At 35.0% G+C, this 14,572-nt stretch overlaps 1 protein-coding gene across 1 annotated transcript in view; it reads left to right on the forward strand.

The window, feature by feature from the left end:
* Positions 1–14,572, forward strand: part of CCDC91 (coiled-coil domain containing 91) — a gene marked incomplete at its 5' end in the record, with an annotated part of 133,582 nt that overhangs the window by 98,287 nt on the left and 20,723 nt on the right. The window lies entirely within an intron of this gene.

The following is a 14,572-nucleotide window of genomic DNA, read 5'->3' on the forward strand; positions in this document are numbered from 1 at the left end:
TCCATTATGCTGTGTGTGGAGTTTACATTCAGCAGTATGGGTCTTCTTGACAAAGACATTTAAACAGACGTCTGGGGAAAACATGATCCATAAGGATGTTTGAGCTTGTTTCTATCTGAAGTTGGTCATTTACAAAGGATAAGCTGTGGGGAAGGTAAAAATAGGTCTGCTATTAAAATAGCCTGTACTCTAAATAAATTGGTCAATAGGACCACTAGTGCAGGTGGTCTAGTCCATCTAATGCAGACTTCTCACTGTTGACAGCTAGATCACACCATTTTGAATTGACAGTAATTTCCTGCAGGCACTTCAATAGCAACTCATCTGTCCTTAATCTCCTAGATTTCCATTTGTGTTCCATTTTCTTTCCACTTACACACAATTGGAGCTTATTGCCATTATTCCATTGTCTGACAACTGTTAGTCTGTCTTGTCCTTGTGAAGTTTTCGCAAATCAGTGAAGCAATGAAAATATCATGTTCAAAGAAACAAAATCCTCTGGTTTATCTAATAGGAGTGTAATTTCCATTCATTCCATAGAGTTCTTTAATATCAAAAGTATTTCAGTCAACTTTTTTCCCTTATTGGTCAATTGACACATATTTCCATTAATTTAAAAAAAAAAATCATATGTAAGGACAGCTAGTTTTTTCTGGCATAAGTTTTATAAAGACTGTCTATATTTAAGAGTGGAAGATGTTTTTAACTCCAAATCATTTGGCATAATAGTTTTTATATGATTACATAAGAGGCAGAGTAAATGGACCTTGGTCAAAGCCATGCACCTGTGAGAGTAATAAATATACTTTATGGACTGTACTAAAAAGTAGCAGCTTAAGGAAGGAATTCCTAGAAAGAATTCAGGGAAAATGCCTCGCTTTCCTGGCTGAGATTCAGTGATGTTTTTTTCCCTTTGAGTGGCAGGGGCAGGTCCCAGTTACACACTTGCAAAGGTAGTGTACATCATACGTTTTTCATCGTTTTGAAAATAAGTTTGTAGAATCCTTCAAACCATGGGACATGAGCACAACAGTATTTGTACTTGTTTAGCAGTGGTTAAGTGCTTCAGGAAAAGACTCATAAACAGATTCTTATCCAGCTTATTTTGTAATAGTACAAAGTACATTTCACCCCTCATGGTAAATGTAATATTTATCAGTTTTCGAAGTAGCTTGTAACTCACTTGGTAATTTATTCCATTAAAGCTTTCTTTCAGTAAAAGTATAATAGTTGTGATATCAGTTTAAGAAAATTAATTGTCTATTTGTCCAGTTACATATTTGCCACGAACATTTTAAATTATTAATGAGCATTTACAGTTGTATTTGTGCCTGGATTCTTAGAAGAATTTCTATAACCATTTATAGAAGTTGGGATTTGGCAATCCCACAAGTTTTGCAGTATATTATAAATGTAGTCCAGCATTATACTGTCGTATATATAATAGTAAATATTTACTTGGAGTTAGAAGGAATTGATTGTCAATGAGTCTTTTTAAAAATAGATTGATCTGATAATTATTTGCGGAAGTCATTTGTGTCAACGTAACATATACATTGAAAGGAAACCGTAGAAATCTCCTCTTGCATTTCCAAAACTGACTTCAGTTATATTGTAGCAATGCTAGTGCTAAACTAGTGGTTACTTTGAGAGCCAAGACACTATATGATTTAAGTGTTCAGAGATTTACCAACCACGAATCCAGCATACCAGCAATCTATGTACAGTTTGTCACTTAGTATATGGGACATGTGTATGGGATTAGTTGAATTAGTAGAAAGTTACGTAGCAAAAAGCAAGTAATTGAGGTTCCTGTGTCCTTACACAGCACTTTTTAACCCATTTCTTTCCTGATCAGTAATCTTTCAATGGGAATTCTTTAGAGCTGAGGAAAACTAAATGACCTGCCTTTAGTAAAATTCTTACCTAAATAATTTAAAGTTACATGCATAAATTTTTTCCATACCTAGGGTGTTTATACATACACCATATTTCAAAGGTATATTTTCACAGATAAATGACTCAGAGTTAAGCTAAGTAGTTTTACACGTAATATGTTTGACATTGTTACCCATAACATTCAGGATCAGAAACAAAAAGTGATTTATAGTCTCTTTGTTCATATTTTCTTATGCACACACAAGCAAACTTCAATACTTTTTTTTTAATGCTAAATATGAGAGGTTGGTAAGTTTAAAATTAAGAGGAGGAAATAGAAAGTAATGCAACAGTGACATTATGCTAAAATGTCCAACGTAAGACAAGAACAAACGTAACTTGCTCGGTATTCAAGCCAAACAAAGCTTCTAAATCTAGTGGAGAATTTGATGGCAATTCTTCACCCTTGATTAAAGGACACTGCAAGCTAAAACAAAAAAAAAAAGAAAGTGATGACACCATATATTTTCACACAATAAATGAAAGATGGGCAATGCATTGTGGTTAGACCTTTTTCATACTTCACATGTAATACCAAATTTTTAAAGCTATAAAGCACTGTGGTGGCAACATTTCAACTTAAGTACTGCAATCTTAGTTTTATTTTATCTGTTCTATATTATATGAAGAATTTTATACTAGAAAAATTTTTTTTATGTCACCATGGGTAATATCTTAATCTGGATATGTAAGATATGAAGGAAATTTCAGTCAGGAATTTGACTCCTAATTATTTCATAACCGCCCCCATTCTGAAGCATGCTTCAGAACTGAAATAGAATGAGACTGTCATATCTGTTCAAAGACATCTTCCATAGCTATCAAACTTGTAGAGGTTCATATAAACATTCATAACACCTTTAAGAACTCTGCTGAGTCAAATTTGAATACACTATTAGACTTGCTTTCTCCAGCAAAGCTACATCCACATTATGTCCAGAAAATTATCTTTATTAAATTGTCTGAAGGTGTATTTGACCTTGTAGTATTGATATGTCCTTGTTTGCATATAAGTATCAGTATGGTAAAACAATGCTTGACCTTCCTACTAGTGGGGTGGGAAGTGAGAGGAGAGAGGTGAAGTGTAGCAAATAGGTAAAAAGGATAGGCACAAAAGTATGATTAAATGAGCTCTGGAGCCCTCAGCACAGGAAGCACAGGAAAGACATGGACCTGTTGGAACGGGTCCAGAGGAGGGCCACAATAATGACCAGAGGGATGGAACACCTCTCCTATGAATAAAGGTTGAGAGAATTGGGGTTGTTCAGCCTGGAGAAGAGAAGACTGCAGGAAGCACTTCTTGCAGCCTTTCAGTACTTAAAAGGGGTTATAAGAAAGATGGGGACAGACTTTTTGTCCTATTGCTACAGGCCCTGCTAAGGGGTAATGAGTTTAAACTAAAAGAGGGTAGATTTAGACTAGACATAAGGAAGAAATTTTTAACAATGAAAGTGGTGAAACACTGGCACAGGTTGCCCAGAGAAGTGGTCGATGCTCCATGGCTGGAAAGTTTCCAGGTCAGGTTGGACGGGGCTCTGCACAGCCTGATCTAGTTGAAGATGTCCCTGCTCATTGCAGAGGGGTTGGACTAGATGGCCTTTACAGGTCCTTTCCAAAACAAACCATTCTACGATTCTAAATGGCAAGCAACTATTTTTACTTTTGTCGTAGAAATAAATGTTATTCTTAGTTTGTATCCAGTGTATGGATACAGCACAGTATTGTGTGGTACCCGTATCCATGAGACATGGGTGTAGGGGGAAGCAAAACCTGTCAATTTGGTTAGAGTGAGTTAAGAGTAAGGAATCACTTGTCCATGGTATCCAAAGTCTGTCTGTTTTGATGTAAGTTCAAGATTCACTAGCTCATTTGATAGTATTGTTGTTTGTTGCCCGATGTTCATAATCTATAACCTCTGGCCCTGCATTGTGGTCCTTCGTCATCTGGCTGCTCTGAAAACACCCAGTACTGTGACAGGCCCCAGCACATTAAGTGCCCCAAGATAAAATAAATCACGCAGGCCAGCCATTGAGGCTGACTGTGCCTGTGTTACTGATTGGACTGGGAAGCATTTACCAGCTTTTTGCATTAATTCTTTAAAAATTTTAGTGTTTGTTTTTATACTGAATGTATGTGAAAGGGTTCCCCATTATTAGGTGTAACAGCTCTGGGTTTTTTTAAAGGTTAACAGTTTTGTTTTGCTAAAACATTGTGCTGATGTGGTAGCATATGTTTGCATGTCTCTACATAGGCTCTTACATGTACGTGTGTGTATACATTCATATTTGTATTTATTACCCAGAGATCAGGGGAAGAAGTAGAGTCTAATGGCATGTAAACTATGGCCTAGTAGTATAATTCCCAAACTGTGATCCTTACGTTAGGAGACAGAGACATAGCAGTGCCCTACCACAGACCCATAGAACTGTATTGCTTTTGTAATATTTCATGTTAAAGACTTGATTAATGGTTACATGATGCTCTGTTTGGAATATAAAGACAGGCTAGGCCCATCCCTGTTCCAGTTTGTATGGGCTTCATGTGGGGCTTTGGCCCATTCACTGAACACACTCTGCTTCGGTTTGCCCGCGCTAAATTAAGTGAATATAAACATAGCTTTGTCCCAAAGTCGAGGTTTGTAAGCAGTTCCAAGGAAGTTTCACATTTGTTGTTTGCTCCTGTGTGCAATGTAATTACAAGATTGAATGAAATTTTGGATGTACGTTAAAAGTATTCCACATACGTGAGTGGAAGCACAAGAGAAGTATGTTAGCTTCCTGTGTGGTCTGGACAACGTCTTTGCCCTAGTCATTTTCTTACCCTCTGTGTCCTTTCACTGATCCAAGATGTGAAGAAAACAAGGTGCAGCCTGCACCACATGCACCAGTCCATGAAGCTGGAGAGTGGAATATAGGAATTGTTATAAGGTAGTGAAGGTGAATTTTCAGAACCATTGACCCAAGAGAAGCCAAACCAGCTGGTTTACAGGAGTAACCGTTAATTTCTGAACAGGAAATAAGCTTGAAAGTAAGTTGTAAAATAGCAGGAATGTAGTATTTGAATGAAATAAAATCAGTATTGGAGTATATTAATCTCCCTTGTTTCTTAATCTTATTTTGAAGTAATTAAAGCATTCCTAAAAGCCATGTTTTGGCCTTTTCTTTATATTCAAAATGTAGAACTACAGATTTTTCTTTCTATGCAATTCAGTTTAGTGCCTGCTCTTCTATGAAGACGATTCCTGAAAGATATTTACATTTTGTATGACTAGCTGAGATTTTTTTTTTAATTTGTTTACAGCTAGAAAGCAAGAAAAGAAACTTAATAAAAACAATTTTTAAATAATTCAGAAAGTCTGAAAAGATCAAATTCAGTTAATTTCAGTCTATTCAATGTTTTCAAATGAAATAGTTGAGATCATCAATGCCAACAACTAATAAGTGGGGATTTTTATTTTTAGTTTTTAAAATATTTTAGCTAGGTAGTCACACAAAATTTTGTGTTTCTACCAGGTGAAATGGTGCATGGATCCAACTGCATTCAAGTAGTAAAACATACTAGGAAGTAAATATTTCCGTATGAATTGTAGAATAGAATATTTCAGCTGGAAGGGACCTACAATGATCATCTAGTCCAACTGCCTATAAATTCCTTTACTAATTTCTGTGAGGCTTTGTATAGCATAACTGCATACAGAATAAAGAAAAAGATGGGCATTCAGTGTATTGTTAATATTTATACTTAATTAGCTTCTGTGTATTTTTTGTTTTTCTTTCCTGTTGGTTGCATATACTAGTATCGTTAAACTTACTATGAGCAAACACAGAGTCTGCTGTACAGTAGCTAGGGAAAAAACTCATGCTGTATTCCACTGCAGTAAATATAAAAGAAAAGTAAATTACCTGTTACCTTTTGGTCTAGTTGTCCAGTGGAATATCCTTGTAGTCCTGATCCTGCAAAAATATGTTTGCATACTTTATTTTATGCACTGTAATTGATCCTGTTTACTTCAGATGGCATGAAGTGTAAAATTTTGCCATAAAAATTATCTCAGTATCAGACAAATTAAATCTAGAAGTGGTCTCACATTCAATTCACTGCTATATATTTAGTGGTTAAATAGCTACTTTCGGTTCAAGTCTCAAACTACAGCTGTAAACTTGTTGAGTTCCAGGAAAAGCCCAGGTATGTTACACTAACTGTTAAATTTATTAATTCTGGGGAGAGTGTATCACATTTTAAGTTTGACAGCTGAAATGCAAGCAGACTTCATTTTTCTGTCAATGTTGTGTATTTAAAAAACAAACAAAGTAAGACCAATTCAGTTGTTTCTCAAAATCAGAAAGCATCAAATGAGTCCAGTAAAAAAATCTGTGGCAAAACTGTTGCCAGTAGGAGTCTACTAATATTTTTTAATTACTTTTTTTTTTTTACTACACATGCCTGATGAAGATTAGTAAACTTAAAATCTTGTAGGGGAGCGGAGGAACAGTAGGAAGTAAGAAGTTTGATTTTTAAGGTCAAATTCAAACTGTCTGTTCTGACAGGTGTAAAGTACATGTTCTGAAACAGTCTAACCTGCTGCATCTCGGGATTCAAAAGAGAACTTAAAAGTTTCTATCACAGTCTCTTATTAGTCTTTCATCAGTGAGAACTGCAAGAATGCATAGCTTAGCCATACACCACACAAATTGCCCCAGCAATTTAGTAATTATTGACTAAAATATGATATTTCACAAGTTTGGGGTTTGTTTAAAAAACATGCCGTGATGGTTGTGGAGTTTCTCATCATTCTGTGTCAGATTCTCTGATTTTGCACATTGGCTTCTGAAAACACTTTTATTTATCACTAGATTTTCTGGAATAGGAATGTTTTAAGACTGAAATGGACTTTTTGGGTTATCAAACCAATCTTTTGCCGTTACATATAATTCCTTTCCCAAGCGGTCGTAGAAGTGTCATTTTGAAGCACTTAAAGTAATCCTTTTCGAATTTATGGCTTGAGCTGTATTAGGAACCAGTCAGTTCATGGATTTGTCATTGACGTGGAGATACTGTAGGGGCTAGGATGATCCTTAGCAGTGTGGGCCTTGTTTTTTGCCTAACGTGTTTTCTAGCCTAGTCGTCTGGTCACAAGGTCAGTCACTTCTTACTTTGGCTTCTTTACTGCTTTCTTTAGTAGAAGGTCGCTGAACCCTAGCAGTGCAATTATTGCTTTCCCAATAGTTGGTATTTCTGTCCATTGTATATATCTGTAAAACTAATAGGAGACAAAATAATGCTGTAGTAATAATTTTGTGTTAGTTTGTTCTGCATCCGCACAGAGCAATTCAAACGTGGTCACAAAGTTGAGAGGTTTTTGCCCTCCTGTTTTGTTCTCTTCTGTAATATGGCCTTAGTGTGATTGTTCATTATTTTTGTGTATGGAATTCTTTGGAAATTCCTTCTGTAATCCTCAGTAGAGAGATTTATTAACCTTTTTCCATAAGGAGCTTTATCCAGAACCCCTTTAAATAAACAATGAAAGTCCCATTTGATTTTAGTGTGAATACAAATGCCTCAAAAATGTCAGCCTTATCCTAGAACATAGAACTTTCATTTAATTTTCCTAGTTATTTTACAGGAATTCTTACTCTTTCAGTTACCCGTTTTTTTTTTTTTTTTACTGTGGTGTCATTTGACATTTTAAATAATTTAATTTGTTAGATTTTTTTTTCTCTTTATGGTTACTTATTCATATTAGATTTTTTTGAAAGACATTTGTGCACTGTTTTCTCTTTGTGCTTAATTTTTTTTTCCATTCCTGTGGTTGACTTTTTAATGTCTACAGCACTGTGCATTTTGTGTTTTCAAATAATTATTTCCAGTAGTGTCAAACAAATAATTGAACTGGGTTCTGAAAGGATGACTGCACATTAATTTGGAAGAGATTACATCCAGTGTGGTTTGAAACAGTATCTTGATGCAGAAATTTTTATTTCATGTAGTTTTTCAGATTTCTTTATTGAAATCTTTTCTACCAACTTTTCATGTATAAAGTGTATAAAACTTTTTTTTTCTAATAAAGCCAAGAGGAGGAAGAGATTCTAACTTTTATTCTTTCTACTTCCAAAACACTGGAAAACTATTGAAAAACGTGTATTTAGCCTAGAATATTCTGTTCCAGTATGTAAATTTTGTAGGAAAATTTGCTTGACAGAAATTTGACTAAGTAGAATGGGTATATAGATCTACCAGATCTGCTGTCTTCGAGACTTAAGGTTGAAATAAGTAGAAGTAAGAGCATAAAGATGTGTTGCACTGAGTATCAGTCAATCGCATGCTTAGATTCACCTCAGTTCAGCTGAGGTGACAGCATGTCTTGATTTTTTTTTTTCCTTTTTATATTGAAGGTAAATTAATGTGTTCGCCATGTGTCATCTGAAATGCCCTTCTACTTTTGTATTTCTAGTTATACATCACATCTGTTTTCTTTTTACAACTATGTTTTCTAACCTTTGACTGATACTTAGTTGTTTAACAATTTGCATTTTAAATCTTAACCATAATCTTTAAAATAACAATGTTTTTCCAGAACCATATAGAGCTAGTTTTATAAACCATGCACCAGTAGGGCAACAATGTTAAATATTTAATGTAACTGAAGCCAGTCTCAAAAATACTAACAGATCCTGTACTTCAATGCATTTAAGTCCCCAACAATTGTTTAGTTCCCGTCATTTAATCCCTCAAGAATTTTAGTCACAACTTAATGGATAAAGCTGCCTTTTAGAGAATGTTCAAGTAGAAAATTCATCAAATTACATTTTAGTATTAAGTTAACTGTGAATGATTTTTTAAATCTTTTCCTTGCCAACTATATATTAAGGAACTTAGTATAATTTACAAATTTGCAACATACCTTTGTTTTTGATATTTTGTTTAATTTCCTCTCTTTCTATGTCATAAGAGGAACTTGATTTAGTTGTATTCAATATGTTCAAATTCTCATTCACTTTATTTTGGTACATGTTGGATCGTTTGAATCAACATGGCTGCTGCAAAGAAGAATAAACACAAACATGAGGGGTTCAGTACAAAAAAAAAAAAAAAAACCCAAAAACACAAACCACTCAAACCAGAGTATGGTTTAGTCTTTAAGACAGGTTGAAAATTAATTGCTACCATTTCTATTTCTTAAAGTATGAAAGTACCAGGTATGTCTCAGTTTCTTTTTAAAGTGTAAATAAAGCAATCATTGCTTGATATTGATTTTTACATTTAAAGATACACTATCAAAATTACCGTTGTTGTTTTGATAACTCATAACTCTTGCAACATTTGCGGTACTCTCAGCACTTTTATAACTTTTTCTCATCTTGATTGAAAGACATTGTTCAAATACTCAAGAGAGGATTTCTCTGAAACAGATGTTTGGCACTTGCAAAGATACAAGTTAATATTTTCCATTACTTCCAATTGTATTGGAATTTCTTGTTAAAAAAAGAAGTATCATCATATGGTTTGGTTTCTTGTAAACTTCATGAAGAAGCAGTACACAAGAGCAAGTCTTGGGTTTACCCCTTACTTCATATTTGACCTGATCTTTTGTGCAGTTGAAACACTTAAGTTACACATTTTTTTATTTGCTTTGTGGGCACGGTTGAATTTTCCTTCATCATGTTGATGGTTTTTGTTTAGCTATCATATTGTAAAAGTATTCTTCATAAAAACCGAAGAAAAATACAAACATTCAGAAGTGTTTGTCTATTAAGGTAGGTGCTGTATTATGCCTGTTCCATGAGATTCCTATGGTTTTATTTTACTGGAAGCCTCAAAACTGCTATCTTTTAACTTGGTCAATACAAAGAGTCTTCTGATCACACAGTTCATTCTGTTTGCATGTAAACACGTTTGCATTCAAACACTGCATCATGCGATGAATTCATTAAATCATGCAATTAACAATGCTTAAAATATGACCCTAATTGTGGTCTAGTAAATCCAGTTAGAAGATGTCACCTGCAAAACAAGCAGGAAGATACACTTTTTCCCGTAATACGGAACTCCTTGCCACCAGGTGATGTAGGTGCTAGAAGCCTAAATGTTTCTTTTTTTAAAAACAAAAAACAAATCAAGTTTATTGGAAGAAAATTCCATCAAGAGCTGTTAAATGCAAACATATTTTGCTCTGGCTAAGGTAGTAACTGCGTCAGTACGTGCTTCTGCTGTTACACTCTTTTCTAGGTGCTTGCTGTTTGCCTCTGGTAAAGATTGATGCTGTGGTAGAAGGACATTGGTCTGACATGTACCAACATATTGCGTACAGTCTATTCTTATGTTCTTGTTATGAAAACAAAGGCAATAGAGAGTAAAAATAATGTACACGACTGTATCTTTTTTAAAAAAAAAACAAGCTAATTTCTTACAGATCTGTAAGAAGTGCCAAACCCACTGTCTGTGTGCTACGTCATGGGAAGTATGGAAGGAGGCACTTGGTTGTTTTCAGTCTCCTCAAGGGGACCAGTGTAGTAGCAGCAGCTGCCACATCTGTAGGACCTACCTGTGGCTCATGTACCATTTGTTGCCTCACTACTAAATACAGACATTTCTGATTTGAGTTCTTATTTTGGCATATGTGCAATTGACTCTTCTGTGTCTACCAGAAAAGAAAAAAAAGAAGGATTTGTGGAAACTAGTAGGATGCTAAAAATTAAATTATGACTCAAGGTCTAATTACAAATATTTCTGCTTTTAATTGTCTCAGGAAGCTTGACGAACTGGGCTCTTAATAAATCCATTATGTTTTCATGTCATGAAGTAATACATACATGGACTTCATTAAGACTTTTTAAAAATTAAATTATGGAATTGAAACCTGGTACTTAGAAGTAAAAACTACTTGAAATATGCCTGCCTTCAGAACATCACCCACGTCAGGAAAGTCAAATGTTACTTTAAAGCACTTTTGTAAAGAAAAAAAAAATTCCTGGAATACATTTTCTTCTGAAACATACATCTTGTTAGGCAATGTAAATGAGATTTACTTTGAAAAGAGAAGATAACATCTCTGAACAACTCTATGAACCTGTGTTTGGGAGGATTACTATAAGTGTTCCTATGAATTCAATATATACTCTGTGTATTTTCTGTGGAAGATACAGAGACATAGCAGGATTAGATGAATAAATGTGCTTGGTATTATTCCAAGTTGTCAGCCTCACTGCTGTCTTCTTTTTTTGGTCAGCAGCTGCAGCAGCAAGTAGAGATTGCTATAGTTGTCCCTGTTTGGTTCCCTGTTCATGCTACCCATGCTCTGGATCCCACAAGCTATGTAGCTGTCATGTGTTATGCCATTTTTTTGGTGGAAAATAATGAGGGTTTTTTTACAGTAAAAAAATACCTCCCAGGAGTCATTTTCAAAATTGCTTTCATTATAAGCCTAGTGCCACAACCAAAAAAATACAGTTCCTTTCTGAGATGGAAAAGTTGCACAGAATGCAGCCTTACTCAGAGGAAAATACACAGTGGTGCATTCATCTTTCCTTAGAAAGAACAAGGGGAAAAAAAAAGGCAGTAAAATTCTTTTATTACAACAGCAGGAGATGGACTCAAGGATATCTTCCCTGTGGAGAGTGGTCACTCAAAGAATCTACTCTTCTAGGCTCTTAACTCAGGACGTCATGTCATTTCAGTGTTACCAATTTTAAGTGCTGTGTAATACTCACTTAAGCAAGAATTTGTCTGTTTGTCAGAGGAGAAATGTATAGAGACTAGAATGTCACCCAGAGGGTTCAGGATGAGTTTTAATTCCTCTTAATATCTACCACTCTCTGTTGCATGAGAAAGTTCAAGAATATCACCATCATACTTGCTTCCTACCTGTTCTATGTATGCCTGCCCCTCTGCCAGTGGCTACCTCAGATTAAGTAAGGTCTCACAACTTCTAAAACACCTGCCTCATCAATGAAGATGTAGAGTTGGGAAAAGAATTGAACTCATACATTGTGCAGCCATTAGCCACTCTTCTGACTCACGCTAAACTGAGGAGATTAAGACAATTTGCCTTCCAGTCTCCTGTTGCTCCTTCACTCATGTTCAGGAAGTGAAAAGGCAAACTGAGAAAAACAGCATAGTGTTTTGGTTGTTTTTACAAATGCACTTCATTTTTAGTCACCATCGTGGTTACTTACAAGTAGATAAGAAACTTTCAGACAGAAAGTTGATTTTTCATGTTGACAGTGTCCTTGTAAGGCTGAAGTCAATAAAAGTAAAAAAGAAAATAGTTCCAGGTGTCTTATAAAAATTCCAATGCTAAAAACAGTTAATTGGTCACCACTGTACTTCAAACTAAGAACTGTTTCCAGTTATTTGTTCTTAGAAAGGTCAGGAAATTCTTTGCTCTGCTTCATTATTTTTTTTTTTTTTCAAACTTGGACAGTGTTCAGGTTTCTTCTACATAATCTGCAAATATAATTTGCCTTTGTTAAAGACTAGGCATTGTTAACTCTTAAAATAACACAAATGTTAGGCAGTTTTGTGGAATGGAAGTCTACGAAAGTATTCTGTTGTCTAATTCTAGTATTTTTATTATCAGTGCCACAGATTGAAAATTGTTTATAAATCTCATAGTTCAGTAATTTACTGCCAATTCATTGCTATCAAGTGCTTCAAAAATATTAATTCAATATGTTAGTTTGCATGTTTATAGCAGACAAATGCAGTACTCAAATACTGTGCCTATTAGTTATGTACTTTTTAACTTCTGTGACCATTAGCTGTGCAGAAAAAAAATGAATTCTTGTAGTTGGCATACATAGGAACTTTCTCACAAGCAAGAAAGTTTCTGCCAAATAAATCTTGTGCTGAATAGGTTCTTTAAAGAGATTTTTTTAAATGACAAAGATTTACTTCATGAGATAAGTACTTAGAGTACGCATTTCTTATATTTGTAGTTCCCAAACTACTACCCACATAGGCAGCCAGCAAGGAAATTTTCATTTTTCCTGTTTACATGGACATTCATCTTCCTTCTGGAAAATTTACTGCTTGTTTTCTGACAACAAAACTATTTATATTAAGTATACACATTTTGTCTGCTACATTGTACACAGCTCTGATTGACTTTAAAGGGCATATTTTGGCCTACAGGGGAAAGCTTACGTGTTAGGACTTGAGCAATCATTTGAATGACAGACTTGTTTTTAATGCAGTCCATGTTTCCCTGAAAGACAGAGACACTTGTCGAAAACGCCCTCCCATCCTGATTTAAGGGACAGAAGCTGGGAGCAAAGCTAAAACCATTGTAATGAAATTCACCATACTACTGTGTGTTCCCATATGATTTGTGCAGCTGTGCTTCATAACCTTTAGAAGAAAGCATAACTAAACATTGCATTTTTCTGACTAATATTTACCAAAATATAAGTGCACACTTCAGAATTGCGAGTATCCAAATGAGATTGGTTTTGGGTTTAGTATTTCATGGGTCATTTTTTTTCTGATTTTATGGAAACTAAGGATCTATTTCAACAACAGCATTTTATTTGTATTTAAGAATCGCTGGCAAACTGGTATAAGCCATGTCTGTCTTACTGTAAGTGAAGAAAAAGCTGGCAAGTTTCTCTTCTGGCTTTGTACAGAGCAATTATTCCTTTAGTTTGGTAATAATGCAATTACTCTGGGAAACTAGAATTCCAGGCCCATTTCCTGCTTCCCTGACCAGGTGCTTTCTGTGCAGTTTTGTCCAGCCGGTGAGATACATGGGAGGTTACCTCTATGGGGGCTTGGTATGTGCTAGGACAGTCAGCTTAGCTATTTACCATGTAACTAGAAAAACTGGAAATATTTTTGCTCTCTTTTGAAAAAGACTTGGAATATTTGGAAAATACTAGAGTTTACTCTAATAACACACATTTGTAGAGGGTCAGCTCATCTTGGGCTCTACCTTAAACTGCAAGTCATACATTTGCCCAGTTTCAGCAGGATTATTCTGGAAAGAAACAAGTATTTAACATTTGGAGAGGGGATTGTGCATTTCCTTCTGTGCACAGTTGAATTGTAGTCACAATGCTTGTTAAGGGAAGAAAAATAGTGATCAAGTTATGCTCAAGGCAGCAGGAAATATTTGTGAGTAAATGACATTAATGCCCCTAATTTCCTCTGGCCATTCATGTGTGTCAGGGTTATTTTTAAGAATGTGCTAGATTTCTGGAGTGTATTTTGTATGTTTATTTTGTCTGAAGAAAACAACTAGACCTTTCTTTTGGCCTTTTGAGTAGTATTCTCTCAGGTACACTGCTTTTTGGGTTTGGTTATGGTATGAAATCCCGTTTCAGTTTTTTTGAAGTTCCATGTGTTATATTTCATAATTAAATAGAGTCATACAGATTTGATTTATCATGAATGCACTTCTAGAACTGATTTTTTTTTTTACCTTTGATTTTGTAGATCAGCTACAAAGCCTATAAAATCTATCTTGAAAGCATCTTTACTAATATAGATTGTGGAAGATGATATATGTTACCGTTGCTATAAGCCTTGTTGTCTGCGTAGATTTTTTCCTAATATGTGAAGTATTTTCTTTGCAGTGTTCACAGAGAATATCGTTATTGTATTCTTTCCAAACAGAAATACATGGGTGGCTGGATATTCT

This window comes from Phaethon aethereus (genome assembly GCF_964289735.1).
Source record: "Phaethon aethereus genome assembly, chromosome: 1".
In the NCBI taxonomy this organism is placed as follows: domain Eukaryota; kingdom Metazoa; phylum Chordata; class Aves; order Phaethontiformes; family Phaethontidae; genus Phaethon; species Phaethon aethereus.